Here is a 22,411-nt window from a genome sequence, read left to right as displayed (position 1 = left end):
ACAAGGGGAAATATGTAGACAAATGGAAATATGTTTGTAATACAGATGATTATCTCTTTATATGAAATGTTTCAAGTTGAACCCAAACTTTTGAAAGACAGCATAATTTCCTTGCAGGAGACACTGAAACTTCACATTGCCCTGGTCCCCTTTCTATGCTCAACAGTGTGGTCATATTTTGCGCTGCAAATCATGAATTACCACTGGAAGTTTACTGTGAAGAGTAATTGGAGAGTAAAATGTGGTTTAAAAAAAGCCAAACTGGTCCTTGATCCTTAAATCATAGTTTGTTGAAGTCTTAATCCAGAGCTTCCTCTCTGCATTGGGTGGGATCATGGCTGCATCACATGTTTCCTTCTAAGTTCCACAGTGGGTTTGGAAATGTTCCAGAGAAACCTCCCTCAAAAAAGGAAGCTCAGTGCAACTGCAGTGTTTTCATATTACCAAGGGGGTCTTAAGATGCTTAGAAGGGATTTTACACACATGCTTCAGTTTAAAAGTAAAGTCACTTTGATTTATTTCAGCTTTCTCTTTTGTCTAGTTTATTTTTTTGTTTGCTACTGGAAAATACTGCAGTGGAATCAGGGCATAGCATACTTTAAGTGGTGTTGCTAGTTTTACACTGTCACAGTTCAGTCAGTAGAACTTTTGTCAAAATTAACTTTATTTCAATAATTGCAAGACATTATGTTTGGCGATAGGGCTTCGTTCTGGGACCTCCCCGCCCCCCTGAACTAACGCTGTGCTCAATTTCCAAAGCACTGCCCAAATTGTGTAAATACCAATCAAACTTTAACCCTTCTGGGCATCCATGGGTGATTTGGTCTTAAAAAGATGTATGGTGAGGCACATTGTTGGCACATTGTCATCTTGAGGCATGAGTAAGCCATTCTGTGAATAATGTCAATGGCACAGTGTTATTTACATTGAGCATTATTAATAACGTAATATACAGCAACAAGCGGATGTACAGGATGCATACGCTTATTTTATACACAGGAAAGTGCAGCGATAATGAATGAAATTGGCTATTTGAGCTATCGTGTTAATAAATATTCCAACAGACCTGTTCCTCTGCAGAGAAACTGGTAAATACCCAAATATTATAATAATCCACCAAGGCTTTTAGAAGGAAGCTGAGATGGCAACTAATGGATTGATTTATTGCATTTTGCACCCAAGACACAATTGTGATTAATTAAGAGACTGACACTTTTGCACCTTGCACTAGAGCAGAGTCCTCGTTTTTCTGCTCTTAAAACCAGCAAAAGTAAAAATTTAGATTGTTGTTAAGCCCCAGGTGGTGCATTAATATTCAGTGTTGTTTGAAACTTAAAATATCTTTGTACTACCCTGGAAAAAGTAATTCACGAGTTACTTGAGACAAAGCATTGAGCAGCTAAACAGCCAAATATTCACTTGAGGATATGGTGGAGAACAAAACAGAGCTAAAAGCAGAGTTAATATTTTACACAACTTCAAATAAATCATTGCTTGACTCCATAAGCAGGCAATGTTTTAAGTTGCCACAACAAGGAGATGTCGATGTGTATTCAAGTTGTTCTGCTGATCCCTTCAAGTTGTAAAATTAAATTGCTCACATTCAGGCAGAATTAAATTAAACCTTATGTTATTCTTCTACAGTGATAGAAAAACGCACCAAGTGTCCAACAAATATTGGGTAAACGACACTATGACACTGCTGACGTTTATGTGAACTGAGAGAACCATAGGTGAAGTTTATCTGTGATTTCCTTTCTATTTCAATTTTGCAACAAACAAAACTAGCTACAACCACTGAACGCCATTACACCCTCACACGTTTGCACTATTTCACTCAGCATCCAGCACCACCTATTTTGCAAGGCCAGCAAAAGTACTGTATCTTGTCGGTATGAAGCTTCATTAATATGTAAATCAAACCAGAGCATGGTCATCACTCCATTTGTTTGTTATGCTTTACTCTGTAGCCATTCTAAACTGCTGCTGCTCAGTTCTTATTCATACGGTTCTACGTTCATGTGTTTGGTTCAGGATTTGTTCCTTTTAAAAAACAAGTTGCACATTCTGGTTATTTGGCTATTTGTTCAAACCAAAACGCTCCAAATTCTGAATGACGTACGGCCCACATAACTGGGGAGAATGAGAGAACCACACAAAGGCAGAGCAGTACTTCACCTCTGACAGACAGCCAAGTATATCAGTAACTGTCCATTTTCTCACCTTGATACTCACACACACACATAACAATCCCTAAAAAAATTAAACGTGACAACTTCTACAGTCTATGTCTTTTTTCTTTGCCTCGCACTGTGTCACTCCTGTTCTTCCCTCCTCACTCCTTCAACCTGTCATCGAAATCAATCTCTCACATACACTCAGCCTGACAGGACGTCTCCTCATTGCTTTAAACTTCCTCCTCGCCAATTCCCCAGCTCAGTGTGGGGATGTGGCTTTCACACCGTCACCTCTGCACCACTCTACTTCTGTTCCCTCCGCTCTTCTTCCCTCTTCCTCCTCTCCTCCTCCTCCTCCTCACCACACCCAATGGTTCTGACTTTAAAGCCTGCGAGTGATGCAAAGACAGCAGTCTAAGCTAAAGTGACAGTTTGGTGTCACTGCAAGGCGTGAAGTGCGTTTGAGAAATGTCAAACTGTTGTATGTGAAGGTGGTTACCGGTGGGCGAGTGTGAACATAATGGATGACTGGCTTCTGGCTCCACCTGCGAGCTGTCGAGCTGTCCGGCTTCAGCTCTGCCTCGTCTGTTGCCTGAATTACATTCAAAAGTTGAAGCATTCTAGCGTCTGGCTGGTTTAGATCCACCATTACATGTTTCTTCTTTCATCTCATGTACACCTCTGCAGAGCAAAATAATGATGTAGTAGAGGGATGAATGGTTTCTCTGTTCAGATGTGAGATTACATGATAAGGTACCACATTCTGACAACACCCTTTCACAACAGACAATTGGACATCATGTAAGAAAAGATTCAGCTGCCAAGCTGGGTTAAGATTGACTAATATATTTACAAATGGGACACTGATGTATGGGATTAATTTGGTCTGTTCATAAAACCTGAACAAATGTGGGCTTGCAGACCATCAAACAGCAGAAAAATTGTGACCTTTCCAAAACAGGTTGCAAGTCATAATTATTCCTTATATCACATATTCAATGAGGAAGAAGAATGAATGTTTAGAGGTGCTCCAATAATCATTTGTAACAATGGATTGAAACTAAATCTGCTTTCAGACATGCACAGTACTCCTACCCACTTCCTCTGGAGGAGTTGCATCTGTCAACACAAAAGCCAGAGTGTCAACCCATCTGGAAAAACGAGTACATTTATCGAAACCTGGTTCAAACCGAACCAAACACTTCTGTATATTTCACATTTCGAAAGCTGCTGGGAACTTTTAATTTTACATCTAAACCTGGAAACCTCCCCCTACTTCATCTCAGTGACCCAATGCTGCACTTCCCTCTGCCAAAACATGAAAACTCATGTTAATGTTTCTCCTACCGCTGCTACGTTTTTGCATTTTGAATCAAAGTGGAGGGGGGCCGACTTGAAAGTCAAGATGGTTCTAACGTAGCCGGTTCGGCTTCTGCAGAGGAGGCTGCACCAAATGGAGCAGAGTTTGTAGATACAGCTGTCATGAGGCTGGTCAGGCTGTCTGCTCCAGGCTTTGGGAAGAGACCGCCCTGTCTGGTTATCACATACAGAGACAAATATTAACACAGTGGTAGTTGAGCCAGGAGAGATAAGAGTCTAAAGTTATGAAAACCTTCCCAAAGATGGCTCCGAAAATAGCTTTTGTTGGGATATGCTGATGTAAAACATTACATGTTTTGCCTTTGGACATCCAATTAATTTGGCCATCAGAAAATATATAAGATTATTATAAAAAAATGTGTATTAAATTATAACTTTAATTGATATCAAAGTTACCTCAGGGCATCACCCTTCAAAGTAACGGGGAAAGATTTACTGTTTCAGTCTCTGACTAACTACAAATTTGGAACTGGAAGTTGGGAGAAAGAGAGAGAGCAGAGGGGGAACTGTGGTTTTACTGGCCTGGTGACCTCATGGGTCCTGAGGCACACAGTGACCAAGAGTTTCTGAAAGTTGGGTCCAGGGGCAGATTCATACCTAGGTGTTAAGACGTGAAGGATTCTGGGAAACTAAGTTCTGGAACCGATTGTGGATCTACACATAGGCCCATCTATTTTTCCCCAATAGTAGATCCAAACACTTTGTTTGGGATTTATTTATCAGTGTTGGATATTGGATAAAACCACAACAAAAGAGACCGTGCTTTTCATTCTCATACATTTTGATATTTGATATACCCTGGTACCTGTCTATTAAGATCATTGCCTTGCAACTATTTATACCAGGGGTGTCCAAACTACGGCCCGCGGGCCAACTGCGGCCCGCCATCCATTTTTAATTGTCCTGTATCAATGTCTAAAAATAAAATATATAAAAAATTATTCAATTATCAATTATAATTGAAACTAACAATTAAGTAGTACTTAAATGGCACTTACTTATAGCACTTGTTTTGCTTTATATTTGAAGATTCTTGTTGTTCTGGGTTTGTACCCTCAGGGTTGGTGCACTTAAGGCCGGCGCATGCTTCTGCGTTTTCAGAGACACGCAAGAGCCCCTTGCGTGCTTGCGTGCGTTGCCCGATTATTTGGACACCCCTGATTTATACCTAATGTACTGGTATGTGGTTCATCTGTCTGTGTATCTTGTTGCTTCGCCAAGGAGGTTATGTTTTCTCTCCTGTCCACCCGTTGCTCACAAAGCCTCCTTTTCCTTTTTAATCTTTTCTCCAGGTAACATATAACTCCCCCTTCTAAGTGACAATGGCAAGAAAAAAATAGCAACACAGGTTTTTCCACATCATATGCCAAACCATAATGCACTTTGTCATTCACCACACCCTCCCCAACCCAGCGAAAGCCTTTTAGCCAGAGTCACAAATTAACATAGCCGAGCGGAAATATGAAGTCTTGCTCTGTGTCTGTGCAATGAGGAAAATTGGCAATTTCCAAGGCTCATATTATGAAGACAAAGTGATGTAGTGTGCCGTGGACGTGTTTATTTAAATGCTGATCAGGATGGATAGCAGGTTATTATCTGAGGAACCTTTCCAGTACAGGTACAGATGGGCTGAACAGCCTGCAATAATGCCTGTTAAAATAAACATCATCTATACGTTGCTATAAGCTGAAACTGCAGCTAGTTAAGATGTGTAGTTGGATGTCTCTCCTGTATGGTTAGAGGGTTTAAATTGTTGGGAACCCCGATCCAATATCTCATGGACATGACAAGGGTTCTACTTGCTGGCTGTCCTCAGCTACAACCATCTTGAGCTGGTCTCCAATAGCTAGAATTGAAATTCAGAAAAACATTAAAAAAGACAAAAGACATTTGAATCTAGAAGCTAAAACAATGTTGCAGTTTTTATGTATAGCTATATCGTTTTTGGACATCTTTGTGGAAACTGCTTCCCAGGGTCAGATCTCTGGACTAGCACAGGAGACGTGATGTCGACCTATATGGGAAAATATTGACTACAAAATGTAGAAGAAGAAGAAGAAGAAGCCAAAGCAAAGCCCAGAACCTGCCCAAGTTTTAAAAGTAATTCACCAGAGTAGACAAATGACGTCTGTGGGGTTGGTTAACATCAGTGTGAAAGAAAAATAACCAGGAGAACACAAATACAGGGGGTGCTGTGAAACCTACCCACCAACAAAGATGAAATCTAATTTCAGTATGACTAAAATGTCTGAGGGCGACATTGATCACTGTCCAACAGTGTGAATGAGACAGATCTGCTCGGCTTGCTCTGTTTCTCCACCAGGGAGCCATATCTTATTCTCTTGAGTGTCATAGCAAGTACAGTCTGGCAAATTTATCAATTTATATTCAATGCTGTTTGCAGTCAAAAGAAGAGGAGTTCTGAAGAAAATGATCAATTTTCCAGTTTTAGATTTTGGCTTTCATCATTTCGCTCTCCCCCTCTGGTTCACTCTCTTCTTTTTCACCCAGAGCCCCACCCCACCCATCCCCTCCCACTCTCTTTCCATGGAATTTGAGAAAGATAAAGTGAACAACTGAGAAGTAGAAGCTGGGAGGTGGCAGAAAGCTGTGCCGAGAATGGAGTGTGTGAATGATGGCATTGGCTTGAGTGTGGAAGACATAGTCTGTGCACACACAGTGAGAGGAAGATGGAAACAGAGTCAGAGTGATGTGCACGAGAAGACATTTTGCAACAACACCAGAGCTATACTGTCAGTGAAGAATCAAGGAGTTTTCGAAATCAGGGCAATGACGAGGGCAATTTTACATAGAACCCCCAACTAAAAACATCCGAGCACAATTTTCAATTCAGCGCACATATTAGTCATTCCTTGTTTACTGTGATCTCGATAGCTCTGAGCCAAGCCACACATCATTGTTCCAGCACATTATGCTCTTCAAGAAGGACAATTCTTAAAGCCTTCTTAGATTGTTATTTATTGCTAGTATTGTTAGTTACTGTCTAATTGTTAATATGTCCGCCTCTGTACAGAGTAGTTATGTGTTAGAGAAAGATATATTCTACGACTGCATCTCCTTGTTAAAGAGATCATTTGCAGCTGTTTCCATATAAATTCATGAACGCTTTTCTTTTTCTTTAAATAGTTTCAACGAATGAAATAAACAGCTTGAAGCAAGATTATGAAAACATATATCTTCCACAATGCAAAGCCACATTTTTTTCACCACTGGGTAGTTTTCCTATCAGGCTTTTGTACTAACTTATTTAAATTTGCAGTGCAAGGTTTGCCAGGTTTCAGCACATTCAGGGGAAAACTAAATCCTACAGAGGCAGCTTGTGTGGTTTTTTTTTGCAATTTGTATTGCATCATCGCGAATGAGTCTGATGTAACACTTGTTGTTTCCTTACATTGCAGAAAAGCCTGTTTGCACTTGAAGTTGCATAAATGTCTCGTCGAAGCTTCAGCACACCTGCAAAGCCTGACACCTCGTGGAGCCAAGGACAAGCATTACATCTGGAGGCAAGAAGAGTCCTTTTAAGCTGGCAGGACGGTTAAAACACATGTAAAGATACAGTTCGGCTTCTCGACTACTAGAACATGATCAAAATGTGTCAGTCTCGTTCGGAAATATATAAATGTCATCAGGAGTGTGACTAATGTAGTTAAGGAGTAATGTGTCTGTCTTGAGACAAGGGATTAACATTAGCTGTATTTCTGTACCTCACCTCAACACTTACATTTGCCTTTGAAGTTCCTGGATTTATCCTACATGTTCCCTGTGAAGTGGAGTTAGAACTGAAGAGCAGAGAATACTCTTCAGAGTGGGCTGTGAGTGTGAGCTGTGCGAAGTTATCAACAACCAACACACACACACTTGCTGACCTCTCTATGTAATTAATCAGATTTGTAATTGGACACATTCTACACAGCTCAGTCACACACACACACACACACACACACACACACACACACTCCACAAATATTTGGCACTGAAGTCTGGTACCTGGTGCAGGGTTTTTGTTTTTAGAGGCCAAGAACGATGACGAGGGAACTAAATTAAAGTTTAGCTTCCTTCTCAAAACCCTGGGGAAAATGCTGCTGAGAAAAAAGGCTAAAATATGGCAAAAATAAATGTTGGAAGAAGATGAACAAGGAATAGACAAAAGAGAGCTGTAAAAACACAAAGAGTGAGACATGGATTATGTATGTATATTCTTTATAATATGTATAAACATCTGAGAACTCAGCATCAGAACAAAAATGAAGGCATCAGGATTTTTTTTTAAAGCAAATATAGCTAATATTATCACTCTGATTACTGTAATGCAAAAGAGAAGAGGAATTGGGGTTCAACCGACTTGATGGCTGCATTTACTCGGCTGGTCTCTCTATCTCTCCTGGCTGTGTGTTTTTTATTTGTCTTTTGCTTCATCTCCATTTTGGTACCAAGTAAATATTTTATATCAGCTCCAAAATGTTATTATCAGGAGATACCATCAAAAGTAATACTCCCACCAATTTTCGGTTAAAATCTGTCCATGTGTTGTTGAGTTATATTGTACTCAGTTGTCTTGACATCAGTTTGTGCATAGAAGACTTTTGCAGAATGTGCAGGTTGGTGAAAGTCATTTTCAGTTGTGAGACAGGGATGGTAATGAACGCCTGCGAAGGAGATATGAAGAGCTGGGCAAGGAGAACTGAAAACTGCACAATGCTCCATTTTTGTTTGCTTATGTGTTTGTGCTTTGGAAATGTACTGAAGTAAATAAAATACAGGTCCATGTAGCTGCAGGGATTGTGTTTGACAAGTGAGCAACATTTGGCACTGAAGTCTCCAAGCTCCTGAGTACCTGAAGGTACCTGGAGCAGGGAGGTTTGTTTGGCGCCAAGAAGGATGACGAAGGAGCTAAATTTAGGCATTGATTCCTCCTCAAAGCCTGGGGTCCCTGAATTCCTGAACAGGTTCTCAGGACCCTGGGAAAGAACTGGCAAAGGAAACAGGCTATAATAAGCAGGAAGACATTTTGGAAAAAAGATGGAAGGGAAGGAAAAGACAAGAGAGCTGTACAAACACAAATAAAGAGACATGAGAAGATTTGATGGGGGGTGGAGGTGAAAAAGATAAATAGAAAAGTAAGACAAAGGAAGGTGTCAGAAATGGAAAAAAGACGAACTAGCCATTGATTATGGATTGATGGATGATTTACAGTTAAAGGGTAAGAGGGATACAATAAAAATGAATGGGGCTAGTACTGTTGATCTAGCTTTAAAATGGCCTATGTTATATAGTCTCTATATAAAAAAAAATCATCCATTGACTGGGGTGGTTCCTGCTTGTGTGACAGCTACTGAGGAACAGAGCAAAATGAGGCAGAGGATGAAAAAGAGCAAAAAGAATCAGCAAGTGGGGAAAAAAGGAAAAGAAAGAGGGAGGAGGAAGGAATTAGCAATATAAAAAGCATCTATTGTGGTGTTAATATTTATGATGTTGGTGCAGGACAGACGTCACTACATATAGAGGAGATGAAAAGGCTGCCGGGTAAAGAAAGAGAGGATGAGAAAGCAAGAGATAGAAAAAGGACAGTTGGCACTTAATTGAAAATAAATGAGAGGAAGTCAAGGAAAAAACTGTTGAGATTTAGGTAAAACAAAACTAAAGGTGAGAGGGTGAGGCGAGAGGAACAAAGAGATGGCCAGAGAGGAAATAGAAATACCACATAATTCTGGGAACTCAAAAACCTAATCTACAACTATGACCAGAGAGTACACTAAAATGATCGCCATATACCTTGTGATTACTCGGTTTAATATGACATTAGTTTGGTCCCATCATTTCAAATCACAATATTAGATTAATGATAAAGCAGATTACAGCATAATATATTACTTTTGACATGACAATAGATCGAAAGGGCAGCGCACGCTTCATATTGAGTGGTCCACTAGAACTCTATGTGAACTCTGCTGTGATGAAATAGTACACAGTGAAACTAAGTGCAAGGATAGGAGATAAATAAGATGAGTCAATGTGATTATAAAGAATAGTGGATGGGGAAGTGGGGTTCATGTTCCACCGAGTTGAATTTGAACTGAACCATGAATGATGTTAAATCTTGACCGACTGCAACTAAACATTAGCTCCGATTTTGGCTGCTTTTACATCAGTACCTCAACCTCCACTTGGTCCTGTGTAACCACCGGGAATTAGTGTGTCCATGAAACATGCAGGTGATCAAATTGTCAGCGTCCTTTTGTGAGGGAGGGAATTTAAATCTGAGCAACAACACAGAGTCAAGAGTTGTTCTTGAGTAATTTTCTCTTGTGAGACAGGGGTGTTTGAGAGCATGTTATGAACGAGAAGAAGAACTGAAAACTTCTCCACGCTCCTAGTATTTGAGCATTTTATATGATTATGTGTTTGTTCATTGAAACTACACCTAACCAAAAGTTCCATGTAGCTGCAGGGATTGTGTTTTGACAAGTGAGCAACATTTGGCACTGAAGTCTCTCAACCTCCTGAGTGCCTGAAGGTACCTGGTGCAGCGTTTTTATTTGTTAAGGCTAACGATGACGAAGGATCTAAATTTAGGCATTGATTCCTCTTCAAAACCTCTGGGTCCCTGAATTCCTGAACGGGGACCCTGGAAAAGCACCTGCAGAGGAAACAGGCTAAAATATGCAGGAAGAAATGTTGGAACATGATGAACAAGGAAAAGAAAAGAAAGCTTTAAGAAGTGATAGAAAATGAAGGGATGCTGGGCAGGATATGAGTGATGCTGCTTTGCATGCATTTTATTTAGCTGTGTATATAGCACTGCATCTCGCCAAGCTAATACTGTTACTAGAGCGATAAAAAGGACCTTAGGTTATATTGCCTCAATATTAAAATTCAGACATTGGCTGGTGTGTTTTGCCCGTGTGAAAACCTTCCAAACTCAGAGCTACTGGGAGACGTCAAATATTGAATTCTGTGGAGCTAAACTTGGCTCGCTTTAATCAAGAAGGGACATTACAAAGGGAAGAGCGACAGTAATATCTATTTTTGGACACCACGTTCAAAACAACTAGGCCAGTAAAAGGGCTATGTCAAAACCGATACGTCTTCTCTTTGGCAGTGGCTGCTTCTGCACTCCATACAAATGCCGATTCAAATTATCCTTAATGACAAATTAATTCATAAATCTCTTGCATTGTGTGACACATAAAAAAAAGCCCCAAAACACAGATTTCAGTCTCTCCTCCTGCTGTTTTCTTCATCCTTCTCTGATTTTACACAACTTCAGCCGCACTGAAATATTAACCAAGTAAACTCCTAGGGCTTTAAAACTCAGAGACAAGCCCAGGATTTACATCCCTGCAAAAAGCTGCATGACGGATAGTTCAGAGCCCCGTCTCCCTCCAGAGTGAGCCAGCAGATAGCAGTGTGAGTCAGTGGCTCTGGCTCACTGCCTATTGATCTGAATTGGTGGATCCAGGTCAGGTCAATCAATTTAGGCCTGGCAAGTGAAGGGCTGAGAGCAGCAGGGCTGATCCCAGTGGGGTCCGTCACGGCGCAGGAGGAAAAACACAAGAGCCCAGCTGGACGGAGCACACGGGTCAATAGCTGTGATCAATGCTAGGTCAAAGATGATCAAGGCTAATGTTATGCTATAATATGAATGGTCTGAGGCAATATGATTTATCATGCCCTGCAGGGACTTGCAGTAGCCTTGTGGATGTAATACAATTGGACAAGAGGAGAAGGCTACGCAAAAGTAAAGAACATGGATCACTGGTAAATATATGTCCTGTCAATATAGAGACGGATTAACCAGCTTAGAGGGCATGGGGCATAAATGAGCCATCGACCTCCTTTCCTTCCCATCATTGGGCAAATATGTACCCTGTGACCTCCAAATACCAATCAAACAAGGCACACACAATAGGGACACTGCCAGCTAAGTGTAATTTGCTCAGAAATAGTAGCGTCAGTGATAACACTGCACGACTAATTAATGTTTTCATACTGGCAATGGGTCAAATGGCTGTGTATTGTCTCAGTCAGAAAACCCACAGAACTATGCCCCAGTTCTGCAGATCCCCTTCCCTCTATGGAGCTTTAGCATGGTTTAGTATATTGTGTCAGTTTAGAGCTCATAACTTGAATCTCTATGTTCACGTCTCTTGTCATTCACCTCCGGATCTCACTTCCACATCAGCAGACAAAAGCCACTTTCAGACCTAAACTCGAGAGAATGTGCCCACTATGGAGTATGTCTTTCACATATGAAGAACACATGAGGAGATTCTCCAATCAAACGCGTTCAACGCATCAACACGTCCACTGGCTGTGAATCCTCAGGATAACCTCCTGCTGTGTTGATACATGTGCTCATTCGGACACATGGGTTCATTGGGACACTATCCAGAGTTTTCACTAGGGGCTGTTGTGAGAACCTCCGGAGAATGTCCACAGCAACTGATTCATCCATTTGCATTCTTACAACCAGCCTCTCTGGATCATTTCCGGGGATTATCCAGAGTTTTGGTGCATGTCTGAAAGCAGCTAAAGATATCAACGAGCTGTTGAACATAGCGGACCATTTAGCAGCTAAAGAGCCTGATATTTCCCTCAGGTTAACACTCTCCAGGTGGCCGCAAACACAACTCTAAATGAGTGCTAGTATTGCTAAGTGTGCGCAGGTTGTGTGTTGGCTCTTGATGGATTTTGCTCTGTGTTTTATTACTTCTGTTGAACTGCCCAGGGACTACTAAGGTAATCCAGGCTCTGGTCCAGAGAAGAGTTTATGGTCCTTGCTGGACAAACAAAGTTAACACCACGTCTAAATCACCCCAAGCACCTTTTTCTTTATTTATACTGTAGGAAAGGAGAAGTTGTACTATCAGCAAATATCACATATGCTACTGCACATAAACTAAAAGAAAAATCAACTTTTTTAACTCGATTACTATGATGTAGTTTACATATTGTGCTCTGCAACACCCTACATTCCGTTTCAACCAGAAATAAAGTCTGTTAAACATATTCCAGAAATAAGATGGTAATCAAATGTCATCCCTACTTGACTTGTCTGTTATGATGGGTTTCCTGCTAATACCTCTGAATAACAGACTAGGTCTAAACCATTGTCTGCCTTTCTGTCTGTACTTTTCTCTTCTGATACACTCAGACTGCTGCTATAGAGAGACCTGATAAGCTGCAAAGGAGACAGAGAGAGTACAGAATCCAAAGTGTCATAACAAACAAAATCTTATTCCACCATGACCTGGTGCCTGCTGCATCACATGGATCACATTTGTCTTGCTCTGAGTCAATATCAACCAACTCTAGCCCTTGGAAAATAAAATCTCTTCGAAAAACTGCAAGTACTCTGGCAGCTGTCTTTTCTACTTCTGGTGTATACTTTTGAGTAAAATCCAAAACTGAACTAAATTTTGTTGTGTCAGTCACCTCCCGACTCTGTGACTGAGAGTCATGAACTAGCACCTGCTTTCCTGAAGCCTCAATAAAACTTAGCAACTCAGAAGTGCAATGCTGTTGCCATATGAGTGTGTGGGTGGACTGAAGCTCTGTAGTGGAACCGCAAGTTTCCTCCAGCAAGTGTTGGCACGAGCTTCTGTGGTCGAACCTCGCTTCCAAATGTCCTCAGTTCACGGTTGCACAATGCGATCCCCTCTCCTTATCAGCCTATGCACAGGTTCCCATATCAGTGCCTGAGAAGAGGATAAAGGAAAAACAGCTTCTCTGCAGTACAGATGTCATGGCTGCATGGATGGAAGAAAGAGGGAGGAAGAGGAAACTATCAGGTTCTCATTTTGCTGTGGTTTATCTGGCGTAGCTTTCAGCCCGGGAACATATATTCACCCGTGACAAGCTGTGTTGAAAGGTCACTTTGCATAGCTTTTATTTTTGAAATTGTACAGTTTTTGCGGATTCCCCACAGCTCAACTCTGCTTGTAAGTGACACTTATACACACACTTATTTTCAATCCGCAAGTGTGTGCATATACAGTCAGTTTCTCAAAAAGGAGGATTAATTGATGAAACCGCTTGAAACTAAGTATTCCCAGTTAATCAGACAGAAAGGAGAACAAGTGTACATGTCATGGCTGCTACATCGAAAGTGTCAGCAGCTCTGAAGTGAGCTCGAAATGGGGAGAGTAGGGTCGATGACATAGGACTTCACAATGGAAGAGGAACAGCGGTGACCACTCATCCTACAGCAATTGCCCAACAATGACGTTGATTGTTGTTTTCCTTTGCGCAGGTACATCAGGGCGTCTACAACTATTAACAAGTTCAATTCAAGAGTTCTTCAGAAAGTTTAAAGCCATCTGAAATTAAATTGAGAAAAAAAAGCAAAAACCTGACGATATATTTGTTAAGAGTAAACACATTTAGGTTTGTTAGACTCCACCGCCTTGATCCCCATTCTCTCAAGTTTAAAAGACTTTCAACACGCAGTGTGGTTTGCTTCATAAGAACTTCCAGACACTGACTTTAACCACCATGAGTGCTCGCCACTCTCAAGCCACTTGTTAAACTTGCATTTCCCCATGCTCATGAACTCACGAGCAGACATGGCTAGAAAGGCATTAGTATAATGCATCAACAAACTGTGCCAAAACCACAACTAGCAATCTGTCTGGCAGATGAGAAACATTTTCACAGGGATATCTAGCAATAACGTGCCTAAAATAATTAAGACCATCCCATTCTAATTTTAAGGCCTTGTATCTTGTCTCAGCTAATCTTCCACTCACTTTTATGGACAGGATTCAGCTACAGCCAAATTCATCAACCAAAAACAGTGACTGGTGCTGATTGTCAGCATTGACAGGGTTGCGAAGTTTCAAATATAATATATGTAGAAATTATATTATATATACAGTTAGGTCCATAAATATTTGGACATTGACAAAATGTTCATCATTTTGGCTGTGTACACCACCACATTGGATTTGAAATGAAACAATCAAGATGTGCGTTAAGTGCATACTTTCAGCTTTAATTTGAGGATATTTACATCCGAATCAGGTGTAGGAATTACAACACATTTTATATGTGGCCCTCCCTTTTTAAGGGACCAAAAGTAATTGGACAGACTAACGTAATCATACATGTAATTGTCACTTTTAATACTTGGTTGCAAATCCTTTGCAATCAATGACAGCCTGAAGTCTGGAACCCATAGACATCACCAGACAATGGGTTTCGTCCCTGGTGATGCTCTGCCAGGCCTCTAATGCAACTGCCTTCAGTTCCTGCTTGTTCTTGGGGCATTTTCCCTTCAGTTTTGTCTTCAGCAAGTGAAATGCATGCTCAATTGGATTCAGGTCAGGAGATTGACTTGGGCATGGCAGAACATTCCACTTCTTTGCCTTAAAAACTCTTTGGTTGCTTTCGCAGTATGCTTCGGTCATTTTCCATCTGCACTGTGAAGTGACGTCCAATGAGTTCTGAAGCATTTGGCTGAATATGAGCAGATAATATTTCCCGAAACACTTCAGAATTCATCCTACTGCTTTTGTCAGCAGTCACATCATCAATAAATACAAGGGAACCAGTTCCATTGGCAGCCATACATGCCCACGCCATAACACTACCTCTACCATGCTTCACTGATGAGATGGTATACTTTGGATCATGAGCAGTTACTTCCCTTCTCCATACACTTCTCTTCCCATCATTCTGGTACAAGTTGATGTTTGTCTCATCTGTCCATAGGATGTTGTTCCAGAACTGTACAGGCTCTTTCAAATGTCGTTTGGCAAACTCTAATCTGGTCTTCCTGTTTTTGAGGCTCACCAATGGTTTACATCTTGTGGTGAACCCTCTGTATTTGCTCTGGTGAAGTCTTCTCTTGATTGTTGACTTTGACACAGAAACGCATACCTCCTGGAGAGTGTTCTTGATCTGGCCAACTGTTGTGAAGGGGTTTTTCTTCACCAGGGAAATAATTCTTCTGTCATCCACCACAGTTGTTTTCCGTGGTCTTCCGGGTCTTTTGGTGTTGCTGAGCTCACCAGTGCGTTCTTTCTTTTTAAGAATGTACCAAACAGTTGATTTTGGCCACACCTACAATTTTTGCTATCTCTCTGATAGGTTTGTTTAGATTTTTCAGCCTAATGATGGCTTGCTTCACTGATAGTGACAGCTCTTTGGACTTCATATTAAGAGTTGACAGCAACAGATTCCAAACACAAATACTTCACTTGAAATGAACTCTAGACCTTTTATCTGCTCCTTGTCAATGAAATAACGAGGGAATAACACACACCTTGCCATGGAACAGCTGAGCAGCCAATTGTCCAATTACTTTTGGTCCCTTAAAAGGGGGGTGCCACATATGAAATGTGTTGTAATTCCTACACCGTTCATCTGATTTGGATGTAAATACCCTCAAATTAAAGCTGAAAGTCTGCACTTAAAGCACATCTTGATTGTTTCATTTAAAATCCATTATGGTGGTGTACAGAGCCAAAAGGATGAAAATTGTGTCAATGTCCAAATATTTATGGACCTAACTGTATATATATATAATTTATACTGGACTTGGATGAACATTTTCAAGCAAGCCATTTGAGATGTAGTGTGATCGATAGGAATTAAGCCATGTATTGGACGAGTTCAGACCATTTTACATCCAATGCACTTTTGACCGTAGTTGGGTCTTTCCACTGACCTAAACTTGACCCTTCTGCCTAGCACTCAGTCTTTCATAAGTGTTTTAGTTGCCACACTTTTTTTTATACTCTCAAGTATTCTTGCCACGACTATTGTTCCACAATCTTCACCATGCAGCTGTTTCAATGCACAGCTCCTGAAACAAGTTGAGTTTATAATTTCATTTGGAAATTAAAGTATGTTAAGTTTTGCAGAATCGTCCAATATTGACTGTAGTTATTTTTCACTGGCATTGAGATTGAATAGTTTTGCTTTATACAATTCCTCCTCCAATGCTTGGATAAGATATTTCCTTATTAGCCCGACTAAGGGGAAATTTAAAGTTAAAAAAGTAATAAATCCGAAAAAAGCTGTTTAAAGCAAACTGTATGCACTTTGGCATTCAATTTAGATTATTATTTTAATCCACTGTAAACATAATTGGTCTCAACTGAATAGTATCAATTAAAGTTCTTCTAAGCATTTTTTCAAGGTGTGATCATCCATAAAAACTTTACAAACAGGGAGAATGCAAAACAGCCTTCCCTCTCCTCTTCTTCACTTCCATCTACTTTGGGTCATTTCCATTAGCAGAATGGCTTTTATTACTGTTGAACTGCTTTTACCTTCATTTTGCTCATTATTACTTTCCAAGCCCACTGTGGCGATAACACTGGACAAAGAGGGCAGCTTTGCCTCAGAGAACATTATCCAGCTACCATTCTAGTTTCCTTTTCTTATTGTGGAAAGCAGGGGACAAGGTTGGCAGTCAGAGAGAGATCACAGAGAGACAAGCAGACAGCTATTTGACTGTCAATCAAAGCAAAGAACAGGAGATTCTTGTTGAAATTACTAAAATTGTTCATCATCACAGGGATATTATAATTTGACCACATCTGAGTATCTTGGATCTCAGTGTGAAGCTCTTTGAACTGCCAATCACTGAAGTGCTGACAGTAGAGTCGGCCCAGTGTTCTTTCCCCATTGTCCTTTCTTTGCTAAACCTTTTTCTGTCGTGTCTGTGTTTACTCATCTCCATGTCTTTTTCTTCACACTTTGTTGTTTTGGGCTTCACATTTTTTTGTCTTTCGTTCTCTCCATCTCAATGGGTGACTAAAGGCATTTTCAGAAGTGTAAATTTTTTCTTGCAGCAATCTAAGATACTGTTGCTCTGTAATGTTTATGAACTGGTTGCACCAGAAACACTTTCTTTCACAGGGTTTGGGTCCGACTTCTGAATTTTGAATACAACTTACAAATGGGGAAATGCTACAGGTACAGACACACTGTGAAAATATGAAGGACTTAATCAGGCTTTTAAAACCACAACCTCTGGGAAAATGAGAGTAAATGAGAGTTCTCTACACACCAGGCTTTACCCAAAACTTCAAAGACTTAAAGCAACTGCATTAAGGCACTACAACACAATTTAAGGCAAAGGAAGAGGCCTTAAGTTGGTATCTCGACTTTTAACACATCTCTTGAAGAGCAACTTCAACTCTCCATCCACTAGAAAGATTATATCACCTCTGGTTAATGTATCTCTCTACTCGCAGCAATATTGTTAGTCTTTTAAGTGCTGTCTTTCCTTTTCTAATTGACTATCAGGATGTTTCATATTTTAACTAAACCCACTTGAATTTGAACTAACCCTAACCCTTATTCTTTGTGTCCTCTCTGGTCTGTATCCTTCCAGACTTGTCTTAATGTCTCAACAAAAGTATGGAAGTGCTACAATAAACTAAAAGATATAACATTTCCATGCTTTTTTTGCTGATATTTATATGAAGTAACATCATAAAAAGTGTCCAATTTGAATATTAATGTTCCAGAATCACCTTGGAATATTTAACTGTGGGGACTTACATTTAATTATATACTCAAACACATCATAAAAATACCATCAACAGAATGTAACTAATTACGGAGAGTTTCACTCTCAAGCACTGTCAAATCTGACCTCTGAGTTGAATTTGTTAATAAAATTATATTCTTCTCTCCAGTGATATAATGAAGGGGACCATCAGCTCTACTCCCTGAGGAGATGCCATGCTGACTAGTGGCCGAAGACATAATTCAAAACACTCGCCCAGAGGATAGTCTGGGCCAATGCTGCACCCTGAGCTTGACGGTACTCCTCCAGGTGATGCCCTGCTGCTTTGAGAATTGCTGAGGTGGTGATGTTACTGCAGTTTTATAAGCCATAGATGAGTCATGCTGCAGTGATGTAAGGAGGCGAGGTGTAAAAAAATAGCCATTAAGAAAGTGTATGTCATTAAAATAAGCTTTAATACCAGGAGGCTTAGTATCTAAATAGGGGATCAGATTGGGATAAGCCGTTAATGGACTAAGAAATGTCTTTGACTTTAAAATGCACTTGAGCCCACTTGCACTGGATGCCGGAGATGATTCTACACAAATATACTGTATTTGCTTTTGACTCATCCTTTGCTACAGGCCTCCAGCTGCACTGCAACATAAAGTCAAGAACTGTCTTGTTTATCGGACCAAAGGTCTGTGTTTGGGAAAAAGGGTAAATAATACTTCTGTTCAAAGATTTGTGGTTGCTGACTATGTAGTTAATTCCTTAGAGCAAATCAAAGAGTCGGGGTCACAGGTTTGCCAAGAGGACATCAAGGCACTGGGGAGAGAGAGGAGGTAGGGGATGTGGAAGGAAACAAGGACCAACGCTGAGCTGGGAGTCATCATTGTATGGTTTGGCAATGGACCAGAGGAAACAACATCCACACCCAGTGAGGCCCACATCCCTTCAGTGATGTTGCCAACCAATGGACTTAGGTCTAAGTAGTGATTAATTCAGTTCAAACATGCTTCAGTTAGACCACCAGGAACAGAGTGCCCCAGTGTCTAACGGTGTCATGTTTGAGCGCTAACTCTGTTTTCAGTCCAACACTAGGTTTGGTCTGTCACTGGTTCAAACTACCACCCAACCAGGTTTATATGTACCACTTTAATGTTGTGAATCTCTGCTTTACCCCACTGCTACACTAATGACTGCAATTTCAGCCACTGGTGAGGAAAGCTTCACCACCATACCCTACTTGTCCAGTTCATGATATATTCATGAAAGGGAACTGGACCTGTAGCCAAACTAGCTGGAAAACGTTTGTCCTACGAAGTCTAACGTCCGCTTTATCTCAATGATGGATGGCAAATATCCACTAAATAAAGCATTTTGATCCAATATCGCTGTCACCATAGACTTGGACATTCATTTAGACTGCTCACTGAGCTCTCTACAAGAAAACAGACTTGTGAAAACACTTGCCCGGTCGACAGCCCTCTGGAGACGACTGTTAAAGAAAATTGCTGAGGGAGAGCACGCTGAGCCTCCAGCCTCAAAGTTTATTTACGACTCTACTGGTGTTGAAGTGTGTCAAGGGTCCTTGGGAGCACTCTCCGCCAAAGGGTCTTGAGCGGATCTATAATGGAGCTCTCAATGAAGTGATGGGGGAGAGAAAGAGAGGGTGACATTGTCTCCGTCTGAAGGCTCACCTCTCTCTCTAATTGCCTCAAGTCCTATTGATTACCCAAGGCCCCTCACACCTTTCCGTGTGATCCCTTCACACTGAGTGTAATCCCCTCACAGAGCTTACAGACCTGCTTGTCTGCTTTTGTCTGATGTGATTAGCAGTACTGATCAAAGTACACTCACATACGTGTGTTTGTAAGTGTGAGGGGACACCTTTTAAACGTGTTCACAAATAATTTGTATGCTGAAAAGATTGATGTGAACACAGGCTACACACTGATATTCAGTCAAAGCTTTTAAACACGATTGCCCCTTCTGATTATCACGAGGGCATTCCGACCGGATGTCAATCAATAATCCTGAAGTGTGGGGGGGTTTACAAAATAATCTTGATGCTACAGTTTCTGTGAGTTTTCAAGTTTCTCGTATCGCCAGTGTGAAATTGTTTCCTGAAAACGGCAAGTGTTTGCTGTGACGTTCTTGCCAAAGCATCTAGTGTGTGGGTTCTGAAGATTATACAATGGAAAAGTCGGTTTAATCTGTCATTATATCTGTGGTCTCCCAAGTTTTTAAAATCAGCCATGATTTTGAAAATCCTCTGGTGTGTAGCAGCCCTTAGCTGGATCAAAGTATTTGATGATCACTGTGCACACACAAAATCTACATAAACCCACACTCACACCACCCACAGCCTTCCACAAGCAGAACGCACAACTTTTCTTGCCACAACAGCGATGGAACAAACAGCCGCCTAGATGCACCAATTCCAGCAAGCGGCACTGAACCTGAGCTTCCATCAAACCCGTACTGCAAGGCCTGGAGGTGTATTTAAGCAGCAGTTTGATCCCCGGCTCGTATTACTGGACATCTTCCTGTCACAACACCCCACAACCCTTCCTCACTCTCTCTCCCTCTTTCTGTCCCTAAGGGAAATTAAGATGACTTCCATTCCCATGCAATTAAAAGCTCTCATGCTGTCTAGCCCTCTCCTATTCTCTCTCTCTCTCTGTGTGTGAGAGTGAGTGAAGAAGATGAGATGGCAGATCCCACACAGACATTTGGAGAGGGGACTGGAGCAGAAACTGAGAAAAGTGACTACATCTTATCATCGATTGGAAGAACCCTGGACCCTGGCGATGATGCCTGCCAATTAGACAGGCTGCCACGGTTGGCAGCCCAGTCGAATCTCAGCTTAAGTCACCCACTGTACCTCTTGTCTGCTTTCTAAAATCCACTGGAGCTCAGAGGCTGCCTGCAGATCGAAGAACTGCAAAGTGGGTGGGAGCTGTGCATTTTGCCACAGGGTGTTGTCTGAGGAATACCATCAAATTGTGTAAAAGTACCACAAGATTGGCAAAGGAGGACATTTAAGCTCAGCAAAATATGTATTACAGCAAAAAAAGGAAACGTTACCAAAGGAAGGAGGTGATTTAGTCATTTACAGATCTGTTGCTATGATACATCATCTATCACTAGATGTGGAATTTATACTATGTCTCTAGCATCTTTCAAATTAAGTCTGATGGTTGTTGGTTTGACTTTTATGTTCGATCATTCAACAGTGTGATCATTCAACAGTAAACTGTGTTACTTTCAGCCCATTCATTCTGTGTGTCTGCGTCCTGGTTGTCCTGCTTGTTCATTCATTTTGCATGATTCTGCAGCACACAGTTTACAAACAATAACATTCGGTGCCAATGCAGGAGGTTTTGATGTAGCACAGGTGAAACTGAGGATGTGGAGATAAGGGGGTTGGATGGGTGAGAAGTATGTACAACTCTCAAATAGAACACTGATGTTTGCATCCTGTTATAATCCAGCACATAATGTTTGATGCATTTAAACGTAACTACAACCATTATCCCAAGTGTTTAAAGGTGCACTCTACTAATTTCAAACAGAAGGTTTAGTTGATTTCTAATGAGAAGGACTATACTGTGTGCGAAACTGTTGTATAATGTTTTCTGTGGCTCCAGAGAAATTCGGAGCCGGAGGAAAATGACGGCCAAAGTTTGGGCTTGATAAGAGAAACTTTAAACAGACATCTAATGTTAAAATCCAGGGTCATGAAGTCTGAAAGATGTGGGTGTTTACCCGACAGCAGGAATCTAAAAGAAGATCCCCACAGACTGCCTTATTGGAACTTTTGGAGTCTCGGTTTTATTATCCTGGTAATGACTCATACCCAGGTTTAAATGAAAAGATACTTTGGGATTTTCCTCTTGAAATTTGACAACTTCAACAAAAATCTGTCTACGCAAGTTGCCCTGAAGCTGCTATCAGACCTCCTACTTTCTCCGGAGGAGGTGCATGTTTGAACGCAAATGTCCAAGTGAGATACTCTCAACAGACTTTTTCACAAGATATTTTAACAAGAGGACAGGCAGATAAATCTTCAAATTAGTAACCAAACCAGGAATCAACAGAACAACTAGCATTCACAAATATTTTCTCTCGAAGCTCTAAAGTTTAAAGATAATTTTATCTCACTGGCTTCAGCTATAGTTGAGCCAAGATGGATTGATTGGGTACAGTATGTGTCTCCCTGCGGGAGTTTCCTCTCATGTGCATCTTATGTATTTAGTTCAAGTGGATCACATTCTCAAATCCTTTAACTACAATAGATATTTTGTAATTCCTACCATGCATGGCTGAGTAAATATTGTTTTTTGACATCCAGCTCTGACTT

General features: G+C 40.9%; 1 protein-coding gene across 1 annotated transcript in view; it reads right to left on the bottom strand.

Moving 5' to 3' along the window:
- sorcs2 (sortilin-related VPS10 domain containing receptor 2) overlaps positions 1–22,411 on the bottom strand; it is a 276,763-nt gene that overhangs the window by 129,781 nt on the left and 124,571 nt on the right. The window lies entirely within an intron of this gene.

The sequence above is a fragment of the Pleuronectes platessa genome, chromosome 23 (assembly GCF_947347685.1).
Source record: "Pleuronectes platessa chromosome 23, fPlePla1.1, whole genome shotgun sequence".
Taxonomy (NCBI): Eukaryota; Metazoa; Chordata; class Actinopteri; order Pleuronectiformes; family Pleuronectidae; genus Pleuronectes; species Pleuronectes platessa.
Note: the sequence above shows the minus strand (reverse complement) of the source record. Positions and strands in the feature narration are given on the sequence as shown.